Source organism: Melospiza georgiana, chromosome 14, assembly GCF_028018845.1.
Source record: "Melospiza georgiana isolate bMelGeo1 chromosome 14, bMelGeo1.pri, whole genome shotgun sequence".
NCBI lineage: Eukaryota > Metazoa > Chordata > Aves > Passeriformes > Passerellidae > Melospiza > Melospiza georgiana.
In genome coordinates this window covers 5,519,986-5,547,508 of record NC_080443.1, presented here as the reverse complement: position 1 = coordinate 5,547,508, position 27,523 = coordinate 5,519,986, and the positions used below count along the sequence as shown (strand labels likewise).

At 51.1% G+C, this 27,523-nt stretch overlaps 1 pseudogene; it reads right to left on the bottom strand.

Annotated features, from left to right (window-relative positions):
• Positions 1-11,326: 11,326 nt before the first annotated feature.
• LOC131089633 (hydrocephalus-inducing protein-like) overlaps positions 11,327-27,523 on the bottom strand; it is a 66,451-nt pseudogene continuing 50,254 nt past the window's right edge.

Here is a 27,523-nt window from a genome sequence, read left to right as displayed (position 1 = left end):
GTAGACATGTCCTGGCCTCTCCTCAATCCTGCAGCAGTTTTCAGTTCTCCAGAGTACACATGACCACATCTCATGTAAAACTAAGATTAAATTCACTGTGGACAAGCAGCTGGAGCTGCCAAGAGGTGCAGAGAGGATTTGTCTTTTTCTGCAGAGAAACCCAAGTGCTGACTTCTCTGGCCCATGTAGTAAAGGATCATCTTCCCTCATTCCCTCAGAGGGACACCAGTGGCTATTTCTTCTTAATATAATAAATAAGCACATGCACAAAGGGAAGGTCATGATGTTCCAGCACCAACACTGAACCAACCAGAACGAATTCAAACAATCCAAACACCACCTTTCATTCTTTAACCTAACAACCTTTTGGCTTCAGCAAAATCTCACCTCATCTCTCACAGTCCACCCTTTCCTTTTATTATCCTTTTATTATCCTTTTATTGCTGAACCCCTTGATTTAATTACCCTGTCTGGTCAGCACTAACTGGCTCCTTTTGTGAAGCAGTTATAAATAAGATTAATCAGTCTTTTCTGAGGTCGGTGTTAAATTCAGTCTATTTAAAAGTTCCTGATTTGTCAGTTCTGGTTGCTGTCTGTAGTCCTCCTCTATTGGAATAATGCTCTCAATATTACCAGTTAGATTGTGCCTGGGCCAGTCTGACCCTCGCTGTTGGGCCAAAGGCAGCAACTGTGGTGTATCACCCCAGAGACACCTTGGCTTGCTGGTGGTTGCAGCTGGGCACTGAACAAGTCCAGGCTTGTTGGAACCCCGTTTACCTCGGGAGGAATAGCTTCAGACGATGGTGAAGAGAAAAAGGAGAGGATTCTGCTGAAGGGTTTAATGTCCAGAGGTTTATTCCATGGTTACAGAGGTCTGAACGTGAGCAACTGCTCCAACAGAACATCGGCCGCATGGTCTGATCACCTTTTTAAACTCAGGGACAGGGGGAGGGGAGGTACAGGTGAGCCACCAACCAGGTGAGAGGGGCAGGGTCTCAGGGAAGATGACACCCAGTCAGGCCAATGACCCCCAGGCCTGAGGGGCATCCTTTGAACTTGACCAACCACACGACGCCTTGCTGGAATGTTCAGCCTGATTGACAGGACTCACTCAGCAAGGGGGCAAGGGGGAAGGGAGAGAGGTATCGGCACACCTGGGGGGATGACCTGGAAGGCCAAAATGGGACATTACAGCACAGCACAACACTCCTCCAACTCAAGCAAAGCAGGATGTAGATACGCTTGTGTGCAGTGTCTGCCATCAGCAGTTCCATCCGTGCTTGCTGGGATGATGCAAACCTCAGATGGTGACTGTAGCACCAAAGGTTCCCTTCCTCGGTATCCATACCTGCTTCCTGAGCTCTGTGCACTAGAACAGCACACTGCAGGGAGGTAGAGGTGAAGCATAGAAGCCATGACACTCCATCCAGCAATTTGCAGAGACTTAGAACATAATCTCCTATTCCTCTTTTGTCAAAGTCTGGTTTGCCTTATATTCCCACTGCTCAACGCCCAAGGGGTTGCAGCCCACAGAGGAGCAAAAGGCTCTCAGGTGGCAAATACAGAGGTCAGTCCAGTCTTGCCCTTGACTGTTCACCATTAAATCATCTTTTGAAGATTAACTTTTAAGGGTCACTTCCTTGTACCACTGTCCAAGTTTGGGGAGGAGCTTCCACTGGCCCTTTGACTTGAGAGGCATAAGAGCTTTTCTGCAGTCCTGGTAATTGTTTCAGTTGTTAAAAGTACCTGAAAGGGACCTTCCCATGCTGCTGTTAAGGCATCATCATTCCAAGTTTATTAGAACCCAATCTCCTGGTTTTACCTGGTGTATGTGAAAGTCTAGAGGTAATGTTTGGGGTAACAACTCTTTTCTTCTAAGATCCATGAGAGAGAGTACAATTGCCTGCAAATAATTTCTGAGAGCTGAGTCATTAGTTTCAGCCATTGGCAACCCCTCCTCCCTTCCCAGATAAGGTAACCCAAGTAACATTTCATTGGGAGAAACTCCTCTGCCCTTTCTTGGAGCAGTTCTGATCTCTAATAATGCTAATCTGCTTTCAAGCATTAATTTGGTAATATGGTTCTTAAGGATAGCATTCATTCTCTGCACACATCCAGAGCCTTGAGGGTGCCACGGGGTATGAAATCTCCAATTTATGTCTAATTCAACACATATAGAATGTAAAATTTCTCAAGTGTGTTCCCTTATCTGAATCTATTCTTTCACTATCCCATATCTGGGAATGGTTTGTTCTAATAGCATCTTAGCCACTTTGGAGGCAGTTGCAGTTGAGGTAGGAAAGGCTTCTACCCCTGTGGGTGAGGTGATCAACTATTACAAGAAGGTATTTCCACCTCTGTACTCTGGGGAACTCAGTGTAATTTATTTGCATATTTTGAAAGGGTCTAAGGGCTAGGGCTCTTCCCTCACCAGGGTGTTTTCTCATCACTTTCTTATTTACCTTTTAACAAATTGAGCATTGTTCAGTCTCTGTTTGATTCCTTTATAGACTCCCTCACAGCAATAAGTTCTTCTGAATTGATCACGCAGTGCTTGAGCTCTCCAGCGTATTCCTTGGTGTAGCTTAATTAAAATTTCTTCAGCTTTATTCATTAGCTGCCTCCCTTCCCTGCCCAGCTGTGACCAGAACTACAGCAAAGGGGAAGTGCCTGCAGCTGAGGGAAGGCTGTGGTTGGGTATCTGGTTCTGTTTGTTGTTGCTGCCAGTGTTGTTTTTGTTTGCCTTACATGCTAGTGAAGAACTGCTACTCCTTTTCCCATATCTTTGCCTGAAAGCCCCTTAATTTCAGTTACAATAATTTGGAGGGAAGGGGGTCACATTCTCCATTCCAGAGAGGTCCTGCAGACACCTGTCTTTCCAACCAAGACAAGCTGACAACTAACGGTTTATTGCCAGTTGTTTAATCAACAATTAAACAACAATTAGTGAATTAACTTAGGTAACTAAAAGATAAGCTAGAGGTGTTCACTGGAAGGGTAGCTGCGGAGGTCTCTGGTGAAGGGTGGGAGACCACCAGCAGCAGAAGGCACGGTGCTGCTGGCTCCTGTGGAGGCTCCAGCTGACACAAACGCTCTCACTCAGGGGGCAGTTTCCAGTGCACCCTCTTCTTGGGCTTTGGGCTCTCCTCTGCCTTCCGTAACGCCGAGCGTTTGGGTTTACCAAACCTCATCTTCTTCTTGTCCCGGGCCCTGCCTCTCAAAATCAGCCGCACCTTCTTCTGACTTGGCCTCAGCTTAGGAATCCTAGGAAGAAGGGGACTGGTGTTAGCCAGAGGAACATTTCCAGCCACCTGCTTTTCTGCCTCCTTGCAAAGCACACAGTATTGCATCCTCTCTCTGTGCAAGCAGTGAGCAGCACATTAAATAACTGCACTCACTGTACAGAGATGCAAGGGCAGGACAATGACCTGTTCAGTGCCTGGGAACCACCTACAGCACACAGGGTTCCATGTAGAGAAGCAGGCCTTGCTTATCCCCAAAGGAACCAGAGCTAGGGACTGGCTGGTGCCCAGATCTCTCATTCCACATTTTGCAACCTTCCGGGAGCGTGATGTTTCATACGGTGTCTTTTCCCAGTGCCTCCCTTCCAAGGCCAGATGATCTGGCCTTCCACAGATCTTTCTGTGCTCCTGTGGGTGTTTCTGCTGCCTCTCTGGGTCTGCCTGACTCCATGCCCACCTCCCCATCCCAGTCAGAGGGACTGAAGGGAGGGTGTTAGGGGGGATGAACCAGGCTGTGCTTGGTGATGCCCAGCAATAGGACAAGAGGCAATGGCAGAACCTGAACAGGAAATTCCACCTGAACTTAAGGAAGAACTTCTTTCCTGTGTAGGTGACAGCTTGCCCAGAGAGAGTGTGGAGTGTCCCTCACTGGAATTATTCCAGAGCCCTCTGGACACAACCCTGTGCTCAGCGACGACCCCACCTGAGCAGGGAAGTGGGACCAGATGACCTACTGTGGTCCCTTCCACTCTGTCCCACCCTGTGATTCAGTGACACCCATCGGTAGCGTGAGTTGGTGGAGACGTTTCCCACCTGCACACCATGATGGTCTTAAACCTGCCCACAGCCTTCGGGAAGAAGCGCACGTGGAAGGTCTGCATCTGGCCAGGAGCGAGGGTGCCGCGGTAGGGGTCGATGGAGAACAGTGCTGCCGGTGTTTCATCGGTCAGATCTGGGAAGATTTCCATGGAGGAACTGCTATGCTGCAGAGAGACATGCTTTGTCTTTTTCTTCTTCTTGGAAGGGGCTGGCTGCTCGGGCTGCTGCTCCTCGGGCTGCTGCTCCTCGGGCTGCTGCTCCTCGGGCTGCTGCTCGGGCTGCTGCTCCTCGGGCTGCTGCTGTTCCTTGGAGCGGCTCTGCTTCTTGGAACTCTTCTTCTGCTTGGAATCCAGCTGCTCCTTCTCAGAAAGCTGCTGCTGCTTAGAAGGCTGCTGCTGCTTGGAATCCTGCTGCTGCTGCTTGGAATCCTGCTGCTGCTGCTTGGAACCTTGCTGCTGCTGCTTGGAACCTTGCTGCTGCTGCTTGGAATCCTGCTGCTGCTGCTGCTTGGAACCTTGCTGCTGCTGCTGCTTGGAACCCTGCTGGGGCTGCTTGGAACCTTGCTGCTGCTGCTGCTTGGAATCCTGCTGCTGCTGCTTGGAATCCTGCTGCTGCTGCTTGGAACCTTGCTGCTGCTGCTTGGAACCTTGCTGCTGCTTGGAATCCTGCTGCTGCTGCTGCTTGGAATCCTGCTGCTGCTGCTTGGAATCCTGATGCTGTTTGGAATCCTGCTGCTGCTGTTGCTTGGAACCCTGCTGCTGCTTGGAATCCTGCTGCTGCTGCTGCTTGGAATCCTGCTGCTGCTGCTTGGAATCCTGCTGCTGCTGCTGCTTGGAATCCTGCTGCTGCTGCTTGGAATCCTGCTGCTGCTGCTGCTTGGAATCCTGCTTCTGCTTGGAATCCTGCTCCTCCCCAGGACCCAGCAATAGGTCGGGATCCAACCGCACCAGCTGGCACCACCACTGGGCAAAGTCCTCATTTGTGAGAGGCCACCGCAGCTGCCGCCGCCGCCGCCGCCGCACTTTAGGAGGACGGGCCAGCCGCCGCCAGTAACGACGCAGCAGCTTTCTGCGATGCTTTACAATTTTAGAGGAGAGGAACCGACCTGCAAGGGAACAAGAGAACAGCTTTCAAAGACCTGTGTTCCCAGCAACTCCGCCTCCTGCTGAACGTAGGTGGAAGAGAGCTGGGATGCACTTGGAGCATCTCTGGCCGAGTCCTTTATTCTAGCAGAAAATAGTGTCTGGGAGCAGGGTCTCTGCCTGCAGCACACATTCCTGTGCCAAAGCAGGAGAGTTGCTTTTAGACAGTGACTTTGCATTTGCCCTGGAGTGAGGAACTGCACACAGACAGTGGCTCCAGGGCAGGTCACTCGTTACACCACTGCTTTCCCCAGTCTCAGACTTCTCAAAGAGATGACCTGATGTCCCCCTTCTCAGTCCTGACTCAGCATGTGGCTCTCCCCAGAGCCTGGCTCAGCTCCTTTGCAGAGCAGAAGGGGCAGAGCAAGAAGAGAAAAGGCTGAAATGCAGAGAGGGACAAGGAGAAAACTCTCCAGCTGCGGCTGGGAAGATGCTGATCAAAGTGGACGTGTGGACAAGGATGAAAAAGCAATTCATGTTTCGGGGTGAAATGCCCTTACGCATCAGAGCGACTGAGTATCCCTTCTTCACTGGTTTACTAGCTGTAGGTTCCTCCCAGTAGTATTCCAGAGGTACCTTCCCTGTGTTATGAATTCTGAAACTGAAAAGCAAGAAGGAGGAATAAAAAAAAATGTCCAATAAATATAAAGCAATTAGTACAGTAACATTGTCTGAGGAACTCCTGGTATCACTTTCTGCTGAGGAGCACCTTCTTCCCCAGGCAACCCTGCTGCTCAGACTGCTGTCCTGGGTGGCCCTAAACAGTATTTCCAAGTCTGGATCTTTAAGAGGAAAGGGCCAACATGGTGCCCAGGACATGGAAGCCAAGGGGCTTCCTCTGGACTTTAGGTCTTGGTTTGAATGCAAACTTATTCCTGAGCAGATGAGGACAGGTGACATGCAGTGAGACCAAACCCACGGCTGCTCTCAGCAGAAAGGTCTGGCAGCACTGAGGCTCTCCTGACACCATCTCCTGCTTGGCCTTGTGTGCACGAAAAGGGGCCTGTGCTGGTTGGGGCTGGGGCAGAGTTCTGGCAAGCAGGCACTGGGCCAGCCCTGGGCAAAGGCAGCTCCTGCTCCCAGGAGGAGCTGTGCCTGGCCTCCAGCACTCACGTGGCTGTCCTTGTCTGGAAGGGCAAGGTGTCCTTGAACTGAACCACGATGGTGTTCGTCTTCAGCTGGGTGTAGGCCACAGAAGCACTGAAGCACACCTCGGCCTCCTGGCTGCTACCCTCCACCTCAATGTGATCCGTTTCTGGGACTGGCTCGACCATCTGCAAACACAGGAGGGAGGAGTCACTGAGCAGAGCCCAGAAGGTCAGGCCTGGAAGGGAATCTTCTGGCCTCCAGGGTCAGCCTCATAGCGGGACCAGAAAGGACCATTCAATTTTACTTCCCTGGAAAGATGACAAAATTGGGACTGCTCTGCTACAGTAGTTGTTTCTACCCACTGATCCAAGCAGTCACTACCACAGCTGTTAATATCCCCACGGAGACTATAGCTGTGTTCCAGTCCCTGTACTTCAACCTTGTAGAGGGACTGACTCTTTTCCTGTCCCCTATAAATCCAGCAGGTCTCAAAATTTGGTTTAAGCAGCTCCTGCTGCTCCTGCTGGAGCTCTGTAGATGAAGAACCCCAAGACTGAAGAATTCTAGAAAGCACCTTTTCCTTATCTTAGGAGAAAGTGCTTTCCAGATTTCTTGTGTGGAGCAACAGCCACACTGCTGGGAGCTGGGGATGGGCATTTTGGGATGTGAGAGATCTCACTAGGAAAGTCTCCAACTGCAGATGTTCTGATAGAAAAGAGGATGGTTTAGAAGCCTTAAAATGGTCCAGAAACTCAGAATGAACCTTCACCCAAGATGAGTTTGCGTGGCAATAATGAAAATAAAACCCGGAGTCTCTGGAGATGATCCTTCTCTGGACTCCTCCATACTGTCACACAGTGCCTGAGCTACTCCATGATGAGATATCCCACACAATACAGAGACTACAACCAAATTCTCTGGTATCCATGCAGACAAAACTTGGACTTCACCAGCATATGCAGGAGAAATGGATTTCTCTCTGCTTCAAAAGAAGAGACAGAGTGCAGCAGACTTAACTCCTTGTTGGTGAAAAGGCACCAAATGAGATGAAGAGATTTCTAACACCATAAAATGGGATAAAATCATAAAACATTGTCCCCCATTCAACATGGGCTGCAACACTTGTGCTTGTGGCACAGACTGATAGTTTGTGTGTGGCTAAAGGTCTCTTGTCCAAAGGCTTCCCCTCTTGTGTGAGTGCATCCAGTCACTGTGCATCCACCTCTCCCCTGGACTGCACTGCTGGTGAACCTCACAGCTGTCCGATGTCAGAGGAAGCAGGAGCTGCACAGCCAGCAGTGATGGTGTTATGGTGGTTCTTTTAGTAAAAGCTGGGTTGGCATTTTTTGCCATTTTGCTTCTTACCTTCTGCATTTTATGGAATTTGTCTCCTGGGTCTTTCGTGGGGGTACTCCTCCACGTGACAATGCAGTTTTGGTCATCCCAGTCCGGAACCTTCCTTGGTGGCAGCTGAAACTGGATCTTGGTCACCTTACATTTCACAAGGTGCCTCCTGTAGGTGACTGGGACATTTGATTTGAAGGACACTCTGAACTTCTTGGAACGGTGAGGACGGAGGTGTCCCACCTAGGGGGAATCAGGGAGTCAAGACCAAACTGGAAGCACTGCCAAGGGCAGGACTGCCAGCAAAAGGAACTGATGTGGTGAGCAGCTGTGCCAGGAATCTGCACCTCAGAGCGGATTTATGCAAAGTTTGATAGACAAAAGTGTGAACAGAAGGTGCCACCTGCTATAACATGAAGCCTTTGCTGCAAGGCTGGCAGCCTTGGCCCAGCCAAGCCAGGGACTGCATCTCCTACATGGCACTGGAACAGGCTATCAGTGGCATGTGAGGACTCCCTGCCCTGCCTGCTCCTGGGAACACCAGGGCAGGGCCTGAGCAGTGGGGAAAGGCAGAGCAGTCCACGCTCACCTTGGGGGAGATGTGGAATGGGCCGTCTGCCTCCCACTCAAAGCGCAGGAACTGGTGCTGGGTGCGGTTCCTGATGGAGAAGGTCCTGTGGCAGCACTTCCCGACAGGACAGTGCCCAAAGTCCATGTGATTCACTCTGATAGCTGTAAAGGAGGAGAGCAAGGGATCTCAGCATGCAGGGAGCTCCACACACCCCCTCACGTGCACAGACACCTGCACGTTCAGTGCTTCCTTGCTCCAAGCCTTCCTCCCTCTGGAGGGAGTTCCCCATCCCACACTTCCAGGGAAACACCCTGACACATCCTTAAGCCAGCAATGTGCAGCACAGCACACACTGCTCTGCGTGCATGGCTGCCACGCCCACAGGCCACCAAGTCCCGTGGGTGACAGCCCAGGCCTGGCTAGAGGGAGGACACACATGATCAGACATTGTCCTCCTCCTTGCTCCACCTTGGCAGCCTCTCCTCTCTTACCATCAATGATGTCTTTATTCAGGCTGCTCTTAGCATCCCTTTCCTCTGTGTCTTCCTTTAGTCCTCTGAAGTAGAATCTGTCTCTGTGGCCTTCACCCACCAGCTCTACTAGGATCTTGTTAGAGCAGGCATCCGCCAACAACAGACGAATCTCCCCTTCCAGACGTTGAGCCAGGGTGGGTTTGAAAATGACATCAAACTCTGCTGATTCCCCGTGACGCAGACGGAAGAAAGGCTTTGTGGGCTTGCTCCCTGCACAGCAATGGAAATCAGAGTAAAGTGATACAGCTGTACAGAGGAAATATTTCCATGGGAGATATGAGGAATAAGAGGTTGAAGCCAGCTGCCTTCTAAGCACAGGTTCTACCCCCAGTAGTTCCAGACCTTCTTCCTATGTTCACAAGACACCTTGTGCCTATGCCACCTCCAGACACATCACCACTTAAGCAGCTTAACCTCAGGCTGATGCCCAGCCCTCATTCCATCTGCTTCCAGCCAGCTCCAGCCATATGCAAAGCTGAGCCAAAGAGTGCTTTTGGCTTCTGCTGGCTGTGTGCTCAAGGGCTGTGTCTGTTCAGGTTGGTACCTTCCTACATGCAGCAAATACCTCAGAGGGTCCACTGTGGTAGTGACAGTCCCCCACAACTCAACGCCCCACGTCTAGAACAGAAGAACTTCCTACAACTTGCTAGGAGGAAACCCTGCAAAAAGGCCCCAAGAAAAGCTTGGGGGACAGAGAGCCCAAGGAACAAAACTGTGCCTAACATCTAGCTGCTGCTTGGAGAAGCCAAGAGCAGGCTGAGTTTTCCCTCCTTGCATGATCACATTTCACGGGTAATGAATTTACCATTTATGATGGAGTCCTCATCTTCAGTGCGGAATACCTCGAGTGTGGAGGCCCTGCCCTTCAAGAAGAACGCTCCGTACTCGTGCTCCAGGCATAACATAAACTGAGAAAAGGGAAACCAGAGCACAATGATGCTGGTGTGAGTACAGGGTGGCACAGGGACTGACACCACAGTGCTGCTGGTCCCACATGGCAGCCCAGCACCTCTCCCACTACTAACAGCACTTAGCACAAAAGTGAAGTCAAACCAGACAAGAAAAAAGGGCGTTCAGAGGCATCTGGGTAGAACTGACACAGAACCAAACAGGACAGAAAGTAATGAGCAGAATGTAATTAAACCACATCTAAGTCTACTTCAAATGTAGCAAACTGGGATCAAATACAATGTAATGGAACTGGAAAATCACACATGTCCATGAGAACAAAAGGTGACCTGAGAGACGGGGGGGAAAATACTCCACCACCTTTCTTGTGTTCAACTCAAAGAAGAAAGACTGGATGGAAAATTTCCAAGAATTCCCTTCTTGGAGAACAGATGTCAGTCACTTGCTTCAAAAGAATTTCTGACACCTCTTCCCAGGTCTGCCGTGTTTTCTGGGACCCTTCCCCTGTGCCACAAGCGCTCGTTCCCACACCAGACCATTCCTTGAGCAGGTCCTCCCCACCTTGAGAGGTATGATGCCATCGTTGCGGACGACCAGGGGCAGCTTCTGGGATGTCCCCACGCGGCGCCTCTTGAAGCGCAGCACGGCCGCTCCCCTCTTGCTGCGAGCGCTGGGGCACACGACCGTCAGCTGCGCCTCGTGCGCCTTCCCACTGATGGTGAAGGTCACGGTTTGGGGTTTAATTTTCACAGGGCTGCAGGAGAGGCACGAAACAATTTCAGCTGGCACTGACGCATTTCTCACTAGGCAGGCAAAGCAGCAAGGGCCACAGCGTTTTCCCTGCCTGGTGCTCCTGTACCCCACAACACGGCCCCCCACCAGCCTCTTCCCAATCCATTCAGGGCCATTCACAAGAGGAATCTGCCCCAAAGAGCCAGAGCCTTCCACAATAACAGTTAAAAATAATTTCATTTAATTGAATCATGCAGTACAGCAGGTAAATAATGAGGCACCAGATGAGATATGGCAAATCCCCTGGCTGCACTGAGATGAACTTATGCAACAAGCAAAAGCACAGCATGAAAGCAGTACAAAAGCAAGAAGGCAAAAACATATCATCATCACCATCAGTAAAGATCATTTCCATGAACAGTAAAAAAGCAATTGCTTATTAGCAATTAGACTTCTCTTGTTCCAATTCAGCCACTAAAGGGTTGAGGAAGAGCAGCCAAAGCCCCAGTACACAGGTCCCAGAGCAGAGGAACCAGACTCCTCTTTCATACCAGCTCCAATCACTCACATAAAACAGCTTAATGAACGCCAGGGAATCACAGAGGATCACCTAATTTTACAGAAACAAAAGGAAACTGTAACTGCTGACTTGCTGGTACAGAAACTGCTTCATCCAAGCCTTTGTCCTTGGAACCCCCAGCTCAGCTGCAGCACATCTCAGTAACTTCCAGTTGGCTACCTAATATTTGCCTGTCTTCTTAGTTCCTCATACAGGCTAAACCATCAGCCTCATTTTTCTGCTCTAAGAGTTACTGCCTCCCAGATCATCTCAAGCCAAGTACTCTGCCTGAGGCTACTGAAAGCATTAGAGCTAACAAGAGGTCTGTGGCTTTCCAGGGGAGAGGGAGCTATCAGTGAGGCCTCCCGAATATTTCACAGGGTCAGTTACCCTTTGGGGATGACAAGGGAAGCCTTGAAGATGCAGTTGTAGTTCTGGTCATCTGGCGGGGTGAAGGTCACTGTAGCAACAGCGTAGGATGAGCCAGGAACGGACATCTTGACTGGATCCAGCTTGAAAACGTTGTTGATAGGGAATTGTTCCTTGGGGGAATCCAGAGAGCAGTGTTAGGAGAAAACACCTTTCAAGATGACACAGTTTTATACATAAATGCATTACTGAGAACAGCCCCAGACATTGTGTCTTCCTTCCTCCTTCCCTGGGCAGGCTCCCGTCCTCCCAGGGAATGCTGACCTTGTGCTAAAGCATTGTGTGTTTGGAGTGCAGGAAGCCTCCCCAGCCTATATGGGAGATGGGCACTGCATGGAAGATCCTGCAACTAACCCAGAACTGGCCTTCAAAGAGAAGGAAAAGCCAGGGAGCTGAGGAAATGCTCTGCTTTGAGCCCTGGCATGTCAGCTCATAAGAGCCCCTCTCTGCGTGTGCTTCCAGGAGAGGTTCAGAAGGATTCACTTCTCCCTCTGAAGACCCAGAGGTGTGAGCCAAAACCTTGCCCGAGACATGCAGAATTCCACACAACTGTTCCCTGGCTCTGCTGCTCTCCCCTGCAGTTTGACCTGCACTGATCAAGACTAGTCTGGGCCACAGGAAGCAATGCACCTGGAGAACAAAAGAGGCTCTCACCCGGCCCTTAGAGGGCAACCACCACCTTGGCCTCCTGCTCTTACCTCTCCAGGCAGGGGTTTGATGGAGAGGACCACATCACACGGCAGGCTGCTTGCACTGTAGATACTGAAATGAGCTTCTGTCTCTTGGCCAACCAGAACCTTGTTGAAGATGAACCTGTTCTCATCTCTGACGAACAGGCCCGTGCCTTTCACCGACTGCATCTTGCGGTCGAGGTCGGTGCTGCTGCAGATCGGGTACTCCTCGAAGATTAACAGCACATCCTCAGCAAGTCCTGGGGACACACCAGAGGCATGAGCATGGAGAAGCCTCCCTGATGAGTTTATCTGGACCCTGCTGGCCTCTCAGAAGGCTTGATAAGCCCTTTCTGCCCAGGTGACTGCTAAACCCAGCCTTGGCTGGGGGAACTGGCTGTGAGGATGGAGCTCAGTCCACCTCAGTCTTAGAGGGCATTGCTTTCCTTTTATCCTTCCATGTATCCCTCTCAGCCTGGGAGGGATGAGTCCACTGGTGGACTTGAAGAGGGCTGGAACCTCTGAGGATTTTAAGCTGGGACACCAGGGCTAGCATGCCTCTCTATCCAAGCAGCAAGTTGAGGTGTAGCATTGTGTTTTTTAATTGTAATGCATTTCTAGCAGTCAGTTTTGTAATCTTAATTTGTACTGTCATAGCATATTTTATTCTTGATGGATTGTTCCTTTCTGCCCTGTGTTATTGGGTTTGCCCTGGCTGCCCATCTCTCCGAAGATCTGCCCCTCTGTTCCCTCTTCCTCCTCCTATTGAATATCTATCCCTCCCCAAGCCTGCCTCTTTCTCTAGACACTTCCCTATCAATCTTGCATCCTTTGAAACCCCACTGATTTGTTTAAATTATTCTTCTCCCCTGCAGCCCCTTATTGGTTTAAACACTGTATTCCCCACCTTGTGTTCCAACCCAAATTTCTCCCTATTGGTCTAAGATTGTATCCTCCCCTGAGACCTCCTCCCCCTTATCATCTGATGTACGCATTTGAGTTTGCCCTTTCTGTCACTGAACCTCCGGGAGTCAACTTCTTTGGGAACCATACAGAGGGCCTCTCCCTGATCCTTGTCCCTACCCTGGCACAGTCTGCAGTCCACAGCAGCCGCAGAGCGGCCGTGCCCTGCAGCTGCAGCCTGGATTGGGCAGCTTTCTGGGGGCAGCCCACCCGTGCCCTCGGTGCCGGGAGCTGGTTGGAATAATCCGGCACTGTGGCACTGAGGTGCTGCTCAGCAGCAGGTGTGACCAAGGGCACTGTGGCCAGCAGGTACCTGGGAGGCAGGACTCGGCAATCAGGGTGAAGGGAATGCCCAGGGGATTCTCCTTGGGGTCTCTGCCCGGGATGTCAATGTAGAGCTGCTCCTCACATTTCCCCTCCTGCCCTGCGAAGCAGTCCACTGTGATCTTCTGCTGGCCCCACGGACCGATGGAGCCGGAGCAGGGGGACACCGTGAACATGCCAAGATTGAGGTGACTCTGCAGAAAAAGTTCCAGGAGAGGTTGATGGCTGATAGCTGTGCCTTGAGCACCCCACCAAAGAGTATGTTCTGCCTTGGCCTCCAGCTGGGCCCAAGCAGCCAGTCCCAGGGCAGGGAAGGATGACTTCATGGCCCAGTGGCAGCCCCAGGCTGGGAGCAACAAGCCAAGAAGAGCTACAAATCTGTCCCAGGGGGCAGAGAGAAAGGAATTTAAGTGTAAAGAATTAAGGTGGTAGCTGTGTTCCTTCAATCTCCAGAGGTAACAGAGGAGAGCAGAAATACCTCTGAGAAATGATGGGAGAGAGGTAGGGGACTGCAAAGAAGAAAAAGCAATGATGTCTGAGCTATGTGGTCTGGGAGTTCAGTGGGGGATGTTTTTGCTTCTGAGGTGTTCACAGACCTATGCTGGCTTGCAGCTACCAAACACAGGACCTGCTCCCCTCTGTTGACCCCACAACTCCAGGTCAGAGCCAGACTACAGGACTGTCAGTGGGACTGAGCAGATACTGGTGTTGCAGTGAGCCCCAGCCTGGGCACAGCAGCATCTTGTCACATCCCCTGCAGCAGCACTGCTGGGCAGCAGGAGTCACCCACCTGTGTGAAGGAGCTTGATTTCCTTGCTATTGAGAGCCTAGCAGCCAATGGAGCAGATTCCCCTTCCTTTGAGCTGAGAGGAGAAAGCAGAGGTATCTGTCATCTGAGCTCCCCTGCCTTTCTCTGAGGCCAAAGCTGGCCTTCCTGCTCACAGAGGAAAGCCTTGTGCTCCTGCTGGCTCCCAGAGAGCAGCCAGCAGCACCCATTGAGAGCACCTGCTGGACTGAGCAGCTCTATTACCAGCTTCATACTACACATGTGGATACCCAGGCCTTTTTTTGCTGCCTCTCCTCAAGCCAGGGGTGTAAATGCACAACAGCCCAGGTCCCCTGGCTGCCTGCCACATCCCAGCCGTGGGGCGGTGCCTCCTCAGACAGGAAGGGTGGTCAGGGCTGCTCGTACCTTTTCCTTTCTGATGCAGATGCATCCTCGGGTGGTTGGCGGATGCAGAATTTGAAGTGGAGCATGCCTTTGTTCTCCAGCACCACAATCTGGCTCTTCTTGGTGCCCTTGATCATGGCTCCAAAGTTGATGGGTGAGGCAGGCTCAATGCTGTACTTGCTGTACACGGCTTTGGCCGACACCTTCAGTGGGATGTCAGCCACAACCGGGCCTCCTCGACCTAATCTGGCATCTGTCACCTGTGTCCACAGGAAGGGCAGGTAAACAATGCAAAGAGGCCAGCCTCTACCCCAGTCCCCAGGCTCCCTCCCCAGCCTCCAGTTTACCCCTCCCTGTTTAAGCACCTCCTCCAGAGTCACATTCTCAGCTCCACTTAGGAAGCCTCCCAAATGGTGTTGAAAGACTTTGTGCATGTAGGAGAGAGGATTCTCCAGTTAAAGGCCTCCTTCCATTAGACATCTATCCTGTTATACTCCCAAAGCACCGTGTGATAACACAGCCTGGCCCAGGCAGCTCACCTGGCAGTACAGGATGGGTCTGTTCTTGAGGAGCATTTCACTGGTGGGGTGGAAGAGCATCTCAACATTCACAGCAGGCTGGGAGGCAATCAGCACGCCCGACTGAGGTGCAACAGTGAAGTGGGATGCCGCGTCTCGCATCCTGGGACCTGCACCCTTCAGCATGAACCTGGGGAGAAAGGGAAGGAATGGAGATCTCTCAGTTAAAAGTACAGGTGCCACCAGCACAGCCAGGACTTTGCGTAGGACCAGGAAAAAAAAAGGGAGAGTCCAGCTCTGCTCAGGGAATCTTGGATCTTGACAGAGAGTGCAGACAATCATGAGGTTACTGCAAGAAACCTTGACACCAACATTTTTCATTCCCTTCCTTACAGAGTCTCAGAAAGGGAAAGGAGGTGACCATCAAAGAAAGGCAATGAATCTCAGCATTCCAGTGGCTGAAATTTCTGGGGCTCTCCTTTGGGTTCCTGCTGAGCTGTGAAGAACTGCTGGTTTGTGGCTGGATTCTCTGGTAGAATAATGGAGATTAGAGAGTCCAGGTTTTGTATTTACCATGAGGTAGCCAGCATGGAAATGGTTCGAGCCATTGACAGAGCATGCAGGCCTGGGAACCCAAGGAAATGCTCACTACCAGGCAGCAGGACTCACCTGTACTCAATGTTGTATACTCCTTTGTTCTTTAGACATAGGATTTTCTTCACGTTATCCATGACATTAATGGTTCCAAATTCCAAGTTTCCTTCTGGACCTGCAGAAAACCCACAGAGTGAGGTCAAACACGGTATTTGTGAGCTGCTGCAGAATACAACAGGCCACAAGCTACATGGAGGTCTTGGTGCAAACCCCTTTCCAGCAAGTTTCTGTTCCTGAAAGTGTTTTCCAGCTGCCCTTTCTCTTCACACTTAAAATATCTGCAGGCTTAGTAGCTAAAGAGCTTGCCTTTCATTTCCTCGCTCCCAAGCACAAACCCAATTACTTTATTTGCTGTGCCACGCCCGTGGGCATTGCCAACTGCCTGTTCATGTCACTGTTGTTTCAAAGCCCCCAAATCCAATCTGCACATGAAGCTGCACACTTCAAAGTTCAGAGGGGAGAGACTTAAGGCTGTCAGAGCCCTGACAATGCTTTATTTCATGCAGGTTGCAGGGTACATGCTTTATGTATCCATGCCATCCTTGTATTCCATCCCATCCCATCCCATCCCATCCCATCCCATCCCATCCCATCCCATCCCATCCCATCCCATCCCATCCCATCCCATCCCATCCCATCCCATCCCAGTGCTTTGGCTGCCCACCTCCCAAGGTAATGCAGTGCACCTGCACTGCTTTGTTTGGGAGGCATCCACTGACCTTCAGGTATGAAGTCAATGGTCAGAGAAACTTCATAGACCTCTGCAGAGATTTCGATGTTTTCAGTGTGGACAACTCCCAGGACATTTTCTATATCTGAAACCTGAGGCAGCAAGAAACAAACACTGTTCAGATTATTCTTTTGAAAAGTCCTTGTCTCTGCTGGCTGCTTCCCCTATGTCCTCCCTGGCTTCACAAGCATTGGTGGGCTCCCAAGCTTGGCTAACCTGTTCCTCTCAGGGGCTGCCCCAGTGAGATTCTGCTGCAGTAAAAAACCCTATCAGCCCAACTCTGCACTCCTGCAGCAGGGAATGCTGCTGCTAAAGGCTCCTTGAGAGGCACAGGGGTGTAAGAACAACCACAAAAAGTGTGAGGTGTCTCAGAGCAGGTGGCATTGATAACCCTCTCCAATCACCTAGCACCCTGTCTGAAATGCAGCCCCTAAACCATGGGGAACAAAATCCCAAGGGGAGAGTTTGTTGCACTATGCAAGGGCTTCAGACAAAGCCCAGGAGGAACGTAGAGATCATGCTACAGTCTGTACAACCAGACAACAGCCTTCAACCATTCACAGGGACAGGGTGGTTGTGCTACAGGCTCAGGATGCAGTGTCTGCTTATCTGGGAGATGTGGATGCACTGCATGTTCTGACAAATGCTGTGCAGAGGCAGAAGTTGGGATCACAGCACCCTCGTGTCTGGCAGGTGCAGCTCTTCGTGACTCTGTCCCTAGGAGCACATGGCTGCTCACTGTGCCCTGCTCTGCCAGGCAGAGCACAGTTCCTCTCACCTCTAGTCGGAGGATCTTCTCAATTATGCCAATCTGCTCAGCCTTGAAATGCACTGTCACTTCCAACTCTGAGGAGGGATCAAGGATGCCATTATCTTGTGACAAGGAGAAGTTCTCAGCAAGGTAATCCAGCCCATTGAGCTGCCAGGCCATGGGCAGCAGGCTGTTGTTTTTCAGGACCAAGGTCCTGCTGTCAGTCCTGCAGAGAGAGGAAGGGAAGGCACTTGGCATCAGCTGCTGGATGGTCACACCAGCCTGGCCACTGAATGCAACTTGGAGCAGCTCCATCCATGCCCCAGAAACCAGAGTCAAACGTTTTCTCTTTGTCTCAAGTCTTGGAGTGCTTGTGGGATCACTGACCTGTGCAGAAGCAGCTTGTCAAAAGAGAGCTCTGGGGGGCTGATCTCCAGCTTCACATGCACCCCATAGCAGCACAGGCTGAAGACCACTGGCTCTGGGTTCTTCTCAATGCTGCAGATGAGCTTGTCTTCCAGGAAGCCAAGGGAAGTGGGGTATGCCCAAATGGTCAGCTCCTGGACACGGCCCCACAGGAAGAAATTAAAGGAGCTCTGAGTGTGAGCAGGAGGAGCAGCCCCTGGGCACTTCTACAGTGCCTGCTCTACCTGCCCTTCTCCTACCTGCTTCTCCTTTGGTTTCAAGGTCATGCGGCGAGGGTTCACAACGAAGGTCCTTGTTTTCCGATCTCTCTCCAAAGAGAACTGGACCTCTATGACCATGGGGGAGATGTTGAGGATGGTTAGCTTCTCCGTGTTTCTGGGACCGTTCTGGGTCTTGTACCTGTCCACAAAAGGGGAAAAGGCTGCAGAGGAGACTGTTGCCTTTGCCACACACTGAGGAGAGCACCGTGTGCCCCCGAGGAAGTGGTGCTGGGGGACCCTGCTCTAACAGACAAGTGAGGGAAATGGATCCCAGTCAGGGGCATGGGCGTGTGCTCATCCCTGCCTTACTCTGATGCCTTCCCCTGGACTTGGTGCCTCCAGCCCAGAAGCCTGATCATGCTCAGGCCATTTCAAGAGTTTTTAACACAACGTTAATTCAAGGGTGCCTAGAAAAATAACAGCACACCAGACACATGGGTTTTTCCCCCCTCTTTCTTGGGATGCCTTCCCTGCAGGGTATAAGGAAAGGCCTTTGGAAAAGGAGTTCAGCTAATCTCTTTCATAAAAGTCATGAAAGTACTTTGGATTTCATGGGTTAGCTCAGAGTCTGAGAAAGAAACATAAAGCATCAATTCCTAAGAGAAATGCAAAAAGATAACAAATGACCTTTCTTTAAGGCGTGGAAATTACTTTGGAGGGAAAGGGTTAAAGAGACAAACAGAGATCCCAGACCATCCATCAACCTGGTCAAAGATTGTATGTATTTCAGTTTCATTTCCTTGGGCTGTCAAAAGAGACCTAGCCCTCCAGAGCTCCCATGGAAATAAGAACTTAATGTTAAATTTTTTTTTTTAAGTGACAGTAAAAGTATTAGTACACAATAGCTTCAATGACAGTGTGTTTATGCAGATTTTATCCAGCAGTGAGCACGCAATGTCATTGCAGGAAAATGTAATTCCTGCTGTGTGTTCCCCTCGACACCTATTGGCAGGTCAACCATAAAATCTTATTAATAATTAGAGATTAATGAAAGGTTTACAAAACCATCTACAGAATAATTGCTAGATCAGGCTACCTGCAGAGCTCAAAGCACTTCAAAAACCACCATAAAGTTCATTTCCTATGGGTTGAAGCTGACATGTGGGGGGGACACAAAAGTTGCCCCCCAAGTCACCTTTGGCTCTGGCCACCAAGGCAGCCACCAAGGCACCCACTGGGTAGGCAGAGCAGCTCTTCCAAGGCTCATTTGCCTCTTATCTGCTCAAGTTCACACATCTGTGGTCCTTCAAACACATGTGTCTTCAAACCCACGTGTCTTTGGTGCTTCAAACCCAGGACTCTGTTGGGATTGTGCCACCAGGACAGCATGTCTCTCCAGGCATGTCCAGAAAAGTACAAGGCCCGGCAGGGAGCACATACCACTCTCTTGATTTCCCACACAGCAGCGGTCCAAAGTGGAATTGCTTTGTGCTCTCAACGTATTCCTTGAAGATGACTTCGTCTTCCTTCATGGTTTTCCTGCACTGTGGAAACACCACCCTGGGCAGAGAAAGTGGGGAAGGAGGAGCTATGAGATGCTCCAAGCAGGAAATGCAGTCAGAAAGCCATAACCCTTCCTGGTGGCTGAGGTACCATCTGCCTTCCCAGCTCCCAGCACAGGAAGAGGGGCTGGGCAGCCTCCGGCAGCACCATCTGCCCAGGCCAGAAGCCCCAAGGGGCAGCCTGGCTGTGAGTTCAGGGGCAGCTGTGCTGTGGGAGGCTGCCGGGGCCCAGCCTTACCGTGGGTTCTGGCAGATGCTGGGGTACAGGCCGGTGCCACAGCAGGGCAGCTCGTACAGGCGCTTTGACTGCACGAGCTCAAACCTCAGTGTCTGCTCAAACCTCCCTGGCTTTTTGGCGGAGAAGTTGACCTTCAGTTCCACCTCACCGTGGGCAGGCACTATCCACCGGTACCGTTTCAGCCTGGCAATTTAAGAGGAGGCTTCAGACATTGCTGAGGAGCCAACAGAACAAGGAGGGTGCGCTCGCCATCCCCCAGCACTGGCACGGGGTCACTGTGGAGCTGGGGACGATGCACCTTGTTTGGCAAGAGGACCAAGAAGCAGAGGCATCGCCTCCTCCTGTGCAGCTCACCTGAGGAATTCTGTGGGGACTGAGGCACTTCCCACTGTACTTTTGGATCCTGTTGCAGAGGAATCCCGGGGACTTTCTGCTCTCTGTGTGGAGATATGCTTCTCCTTTGCAGAACTGTCTCTGCTGGTTGCTTTACCTGTCTTTGGATGGCCCTTGGAAGAACTGCCCTTCACATCTGGGGCCTTGGGCTAAGGGGAAAGAGAAGAGGGAGACAGAAGTGAGCCTTGAGACATCCCCATCCTGGAAAGCAAAAGGGGGGTTTGTTCACCAATGGAAGAGAGAAAAAATAAATAAGTCCACCTGCCCATGGACTTGGTCTCCCTTATTGGTGTTTGTTTTGCCTAGGACACCCTTACTCACTCAGGACCCTCTCCTCAAAGGAAGTTCATGGTTTTAAGTGCTTTTTCCCCCTCTTGTCTTACAGAACTGCTCTGTCTCCAGCAGAACTGTCTCTTTTGTCCCATCCCTGACAGAAAGGAGACCTGCAGATATGGGACCCCATCACATCTTCACTGCCTCTCCACAATGCTCCCTTTCCATTCAACCTGTCCCGCCTGTCCCCGTCTAGCCTGGTCCCTGCCGTGGCACCTTCAGTGCCAGCACCACTGGAGCACCCACCAGATCCTCTTCTATAGCAGCACCTTCTGGTGCCACAATGCTGAAGGGCTCCACACGCTCTGCAGAGCCCAGCCTCTCCTCCGGGTACTCGACTATGGAGAGCACAGCAGCAGGGGGAAGGGGGGGGCCATCAGGATGCAGTCCCAGATGTTTCAGCAGCTAAAACAGAAGAGAAAATCCTGTTTATACTTCTGCCACCTTCATCCTCACAACTCCTTCTTTGAAGGCACTGAGCTTTTGGCAATGGGGTTTTTAATTTACATGAAATACGAGTGCTTTGTTACGCCCAGTGGGGTGAGCAGGCTTCAGAGCAGACACAAGAGCTACAAGCAGGACTGGGAGAGTGACTCAGCTGAAGAAAACAATGGCCATGTCCTGGGAGGGTTTATGATTTCCGGGATGGGAAACTCTGAACAGATGGGATACTTGTACACAGAGCACTCCCACTTCCTGCCCATCTGAGGGATGGTGACAACCTCCCCATCCACACAGATGATAGTCTTTGTGGAATACCATCAGGGACCTGGACGTGGCTCTGTGCCATTATCACCTGGGGGAACACAATGCTCCAGGGCCCAAGACCACAGCAAGCTCAAGATCTGAGCCTTGCAGGGTTTTACCTGGTCTTCCTTTGGCAGCTTCCCATCCCTCAGGATCTGCCCAATCATGGCCTTTGGATCTGAGACCTCAATGTCCAGGCACGGTACCCCAATGTGCTCGTCTCCGACTGCTCCTTCGGCAGCTTCGCTTCGCGTCCCCAGCTGAGATGACTGAAGACTTCTTTGGTCTCCACTTTTTTGTTCAGGCTTCTTCTCTACCTTCTCCTGAGGCTTATTGGTCTTCTGACCTTTGTTTTCAGCTGGAGACTTTCCCTTTTGGATCACAGGTAACTGCACGGTACCCTGAACCCTGTCCCAGCAGGAGAAAACCTGTGCAACATTCTGCTGCGATGAATCATAAATCTGAAACCTCAGGATCAAGTTCTCCATCTCAGCTGGGTCCTCTGGGATTTCAGTTTCCCCCTTCTTTGGGGCTTTAGTTTCTTCCTGCTTTGGAACTTTGTGATCCCCCTTCTTCGGGGCTTTGGGTTCCTCCTTTCCTGGGATTATGATTTTGCACAACTTTGGGGCCTTGTATTTCCACTTCTCTGGGATTTTGGTTCTCTTAATCTCTAGGATTTTGGTTTCCTTCTTCTCTGGGGGTTTGGTTTCCTTCTTTTCTGGGATTTTGGTTTCCATCTTCTCTGGGGCTTTACTTTCCGTCTTTTCTGAGATTTTGGCTTCCTTCTTTGGGGCTTTGGTTTTCTTCTTTTCTGGGATTTTGGTTTTCTTCTTTTCTGGGATTTTGGTTTCCTTCTCCGGGATTTTGGTTTCCTCCTTTTCTGGGGCTTTGGTTTCCTCCTTCTTTTCTGGGGCTTTGATTTCCTTCTTCTCTGAGGGTTTGGTTTCCTTCTCCGGGATTTTGGTTTCCTCCTTCTTTTCTGGGGCTTTGGTTTCCTCCTTCTTTTCTGGGGCTTTGATTTCCTTCTTCTCTGAGGGTTTGGTTTCCTTCTCTGGGATTTTGGTTTCCTTCTCTGGAGGCATAGTTTTTTTCTCTGGTGATTTGGTTTCTCCCTTCTCTGGGGGTTTGGTTTTCCCCTTATCTGGTTTTGGAGGTTGCTTCCCCACAGAGACACCCTTCTTGTCCTTCTTCCGCTTCTCTTCCTCCTTCCGCCTCTCTTCCTCCTTCCGCCTCTCTTCCTCCTCTAAGGCTTTTGCCTCCTCCTCACGCTTTTGAGCCAGCCGCTTCAGCTCCCTTCAGCAAACAAAACAGAAAGCATCGCTGAGAGTCACCACCAGAAACTTGAACTCACCAGTCCTGGCTGCCCTGCACTTCATTCCTTGACCCTGAGGCCAGGCAGAACCACCAGACCATTTCCGTAAATTTTCCTCAACCCACAGAGGCTGGGAACATCCCAAGTGAGGGCATTGGTGGAAGAGGACTTCCAGGACCAGCCAAACCTGAACCATGCCATCATAAGGTCTTGGCTGTGCAAGCTCCCTCTTAAGGCACAGCCAGACCCCTCCAGCCCCTGCCAAAGGCTGATCCACCAGCTCTCTGTGCTGATGCCTGAAAATGCTCTTTGTCTCTTAATTTCCCAGTTTAAAGCAGAGCACAGATGGCTAACATCTGCTTATCTCTCCTACAATTCTTACTCAGCTCATTCAGCACCCCTCAGGGTACAGCCTGCTCCTTAATGACAATAATCCTATCAGTCAGAAAGCAAAGGCTGCAGGAACTCCTCTCCTGCAAGACAGGCTCTTGTCAGCCAGATTTCCTGCTGGAACCCAGCTGTGACCAAGCAAACCAGTGCTGTCTGCCATGAAAACCATCTGAAGCAGCCTCATCTGTCTCCTCTCCATGAAACCAAATTCAGCCTGGGCTGAAGGAAGTCCTGATGCACAGCCTTGCTTTAACCAGCTCCCACCTCCACACTTTGCCTATGTGTCCTGACCTGCGCTGCCTTGCTGGAGCAGAGCTTCTCCTGGGCTTGCCTACTGCTGCAGCTGAAGGGGAGCCTAAAGGACATGAGCTTTCATGGGTGCTGTCCCACCATAAGGAGAACCCTGGCAGATCAGCATTGCAAGGACTGGCAATGCTGTGGCAGGACCAGGACCCAAAGCAAGGTTTGCTCTGTGCCCCACACCTGCCCATACCACAATCCCACTGTTCTGGTGAAGGGACATGATGAAGAAGGTGCAACTCAACACCATGGACCTAAAGACACCTCTAGAGGCAGTGCCAAGGCAAGCCCAGAGCCCAGCTCCCTGCAGGCAGCATCTAAGGCAGGAGGGCTCAGCACTCAAATAGAGAAGAAGATCTTCTGTCTCAACAGAAGAAGGTCCTTCCTCTCTTGGGAGCCAGGGAGCTCAGAGTGGCCATCCCTGTGCTGCTTCTGGCCTTTGCTCTGCAGCACCTCTGAGCTCAGAGTCCTTGGAGCAGGGAAGCCCTCCAGGGACGATAACCCATGGAAGAGCAGTAACCCATGGAAGGCTTACTCACTTTTTCCTCCGTATGCGCTTCCTTTCCAGGATTATTTTATCCACTTCTGCTTTCTTCTCCTTAGGGAGAGCATAATACTCATCCTCATCTATTTGCAAGATATGTTCTGCTTTCCTCTGCAGAGCTTTTTCCCATTGCAGATCTTTAGCACAAACCAGAGGAGAAACCATGAGTGACTGCAAGCAGAGCTGGGTGCTCTGGGGCAGCTGCAAGGATTCACAGCTTTTCCTGACGCAGCCTATCATCCCAGGAGATATTGGGGAGCTCATATCCCTGCTCCAGAATTCAATCTCCCAAGCTATGGCCGGGAAGTGAGGTCCTGTGCTTTGCCTGGCTTAAGCGCACCAAGGCTGAGGACAGTTGTTTGTCACTCAGCTACAGCAGCTGGCACTTGTGCCCAAGCTTTAACGTTAGAGATTAAGGTGAGTCTTAAAGCCTAAGATCTCCTGCAACTCTGAGATGAGTGTTGGTTACACTGAGGCAGAAGGCAGAAAGATTAATAAAAACATTTCTTACAAGCTCTGCTGCAAAGCCAAATACACAGAGATAAGGGTGAGGGCTTGAGAGAAAAGATTTGAGAGGGATGGAGATATTTCACCTTCCTTCTCGGTTTCAGCTTCCTTCCTTTTTCTTTCAGCTTCCTCCCTGGCTTTCCAAGAATCATAATCCTCATGCAGGTTTACCATGAAGATATGACAACGATTCTTGACAGCTTTGAGTACACAGAGTAGGGAAGATTCCAGGCTGCTTGCAAAGAGGCTCTCCAAGCCATCAAAGATCACTCCCTTGGAGCAGTCTTTACGCTGTGAATAAAGGGAAGAGTAAGTCAGCCATTGCACGCAGGGGCCTCACAGCTGGACAGTGATCCCAGATGTCCCAGGGCACCAGCTATCCTTGTTCCAAGTGCAGTAGCTAAGAGCAGCTGGGACCTGTCCTTAGGCTCTGCCAACTAAGGGCAGCTGCAGCTTCCCCCAGGGTTCCCTGCACACAGTCCGGATCCTCGAGCAGCATGTGCAGAGCTGCTGCTCCTCCTCCTCCTCTCTGAGTCGTACCTCAGTGCCTTCTCTCCGGAGCAGGAATGTCTCCTTTTGCCCCACCCCACACACCTGCAGCCTCTCACTGAGGATGTCCACCAGCAGCTCCTCAGGCAGCACACAGCTCAAGCAGTTCAGCTCTTCCCCACGACTGCTGACGATGCTCAGCTGCTGGGGCGCAGGAGCAGTGGAAACTGTGAACTGCAATGGAAACAGAAACCAACAGCCCTGAACAACTCCCACTGCTGGGCTTGGAGCTGGGCTTCCTCACTAATGGAGACTAGAACAACCCTGCAGTGCAGGCTGGGGGCTCCAGGGGACGGTTCTGGAGGGCCCATCCCTTGGCCAGCAGACACCCAAGCTTGCAAGCCCCAGTGCAGCCTCCCAGCACTTTGCTCACTGCCTGCAGCCACACTAGCCAGGACTGCACTTTGCCAGCAAACCACTGAGAGCCAGTGGAGCTGTCTGCCAGAGCACATTCCCAGCCCAAGTCATGGCACATAGACCCACAGAGCCTCCAATGCAAGCGGCCCCTGCCCATCTCAAAGACAATGCAAAGGTCCCAGGCATCAACCAGGGCAGATCATGTTTACCTTGATGTCATGTTTACCAAGTCTGCTGGCTGACTCCTTCTTTTGTGATGGAGGGGTCTTTTCTTTGACATTCTTGATTTTTTCCCCAGAGGCTCGTTTATTCTTGGTCTGAGATTTTTTATCTGTACAGGGAACAGATGGTTCAGGGGGGCTTTGTAAAGCAAGCAGGCACCTTTGACTGCAATGGGCACAGCTTTGGGAAGGAACATGGCTCTTTTTCCCCAGTCTGCTGGGCACTGGCAGCACTGTTTCCCAGAAGCAGCTCCTTCCCTGCTTCTCTTACCAGCATGGTAAAGCACACCATCCCATACTTGATTTTAAAGCCAGCACTATGTCCCTCCTAACAACTGTGCATGCAGGTGATGCTGCTCACACAGCAGTTCCCCTGCAGATCAAGCCAGAGATTTGTCCTCCAGGAGCATTGTTTCCATACACTGCACCCATCCTGCATTCCCATGTGGAGACCTGCAGCCCTGCCACACTTGCATCACCCATCTCCACTGAAGCTAAATCCTCCTTGTGGGAAAAGCCCAGCTGGGACCCAGACTCTTCTTCCTTCCACCAGCTCCCAACCCAGCCAGGTTCAAAACTGAGCACTGCAAAACTTCCCCCTGCACTGAGCCAGGTCTGGCCTCACCCTGCAGGGCTCAGGGCACCAACTGCCCAGGAAGTTTCACAAGTCTCCAGTCTCACATGGAGAACAGCCCAACGAGCTGTGTAACCTGACAGCGGCCACAGGTAACACTCTGGAGAAGAGAGCTCATCTGGAGCATGTCTCTCATTGGAAACTCCTCTGGGAGGCTGTCCTTCCCTTCCTCTCGTTTGCGAGGTTACACGCATAGTCAGTCCTCCTGTGCTCAATGAGCCACTTCAGAAGGCTTTTTCCTTGTTCAGGTGGGCAGCAGTTCTGCCTGCTGCCCATAAGAAGAAGGCTCAATTCAGCTTTGAGGAAATATAAAATAGTTGGGAAAGAGACAGGCATGCTTTACCAGCCCTAGATGAGCTCTTTTCCCAGAGATTTACCTACGCCCACTGCCGGGTTACACAGCTCGTCGGGCTGTTCTCCATGTGAGACTGGAGACTTTTATGAAACTTCCTGGGCAGTTGGTACCCCTAGAAAAACGAACATGTGCCAAGAAAGGCAGCAAAGGGGGCTTGTCATGGTTTGACCCAGAAACAGGATTTCTGGGATACTGTAGATAGGGCCAATGAGTGCTCAGATTTGAATATTGCCATCTGACCCAACCACTGGGCATTGGATCCACCTCTGAGAACACAGGGTAAAAGCAGGGCTCTCCCCCTGGCAGTGTCTCTTTGGATTTCCAGCGGGAAGGAGTTGGGTCTGTCCCCCGGCCCAGTTGCTGGCTGGGCGGGGACAGGGGAAAAGCCATGCGGCCTGGCCCGGGAGAGGTAGGCCTGGCCCCCCCAAGGGTGGAAGGAAGAAGTAAAGAAATGCCGGGAAGCAATGTGCAGCCTGTTCCCCCCCCTTGGAGACAGACAGAGAGAGTGCAGCCTGTGTTTGTGGCAGTTATGTGGAAATTTAGTAAACATGTGCTGGCAGCAGGCAGCCCGGCTGAGGAGATGGGGGGGGTGCAGCCAGGAGTCCAGCCACTTGGAGGAGTTTTTAACCCTTCTTGGACAACGAAAACCTTACAGAACATTAACCCTTCCTAGACGAGTGATGAAGGTCTGGACCAGAGAGAGAGAGAGTGAGAGATGTTGGAAGAATGGAGAAGAGGGAGTGGCATTTTATGCTGGACTCTTTTGTGTAGCCATGGACAGAGATGTCCATGTCTCCGTGTGATACAGAGACTGAGTCCAGGGGGAGAAATGTCCCAGAGCCAAAGAAGATTCAGTGTGGGTACCCCTCGGCCCCAGGGGGTATATAAAATATGGGGGAGACAGATGTCCCAAAGGTGAGATACTGTGCTTTCCTGGAATTGGACAAAGCATCCTTAAAAAGACAACCCTGGAAGCAGTCCTGATCCCTGTTCGGTGGTGAGAGCACCGGAACAAGGACGGAAAAGGCCACCACGACACATGGAAGGATTCCCTCTCCTCTTGAGGAACTGAAAGTTGAGCATTCTAAAGGGTGGTGCTGGACCCAGAACTGGTGATTTTGGAAGATGTATTGTATTGGGAATTTAGGGGGGAGGAGGAGGAGAGTATTTTTGTGAGGTTTTCATTTTCCTTGTGTTTTCTTTTTCTTTTGTGTGTAGTTTAGTAATTGTTTTTGTAGTTTAGTTGATAAACTTTTCTTTTTTTCAAGTGAGAGCCTGCTTTGTTTATTCCTGGTCAAAATCTC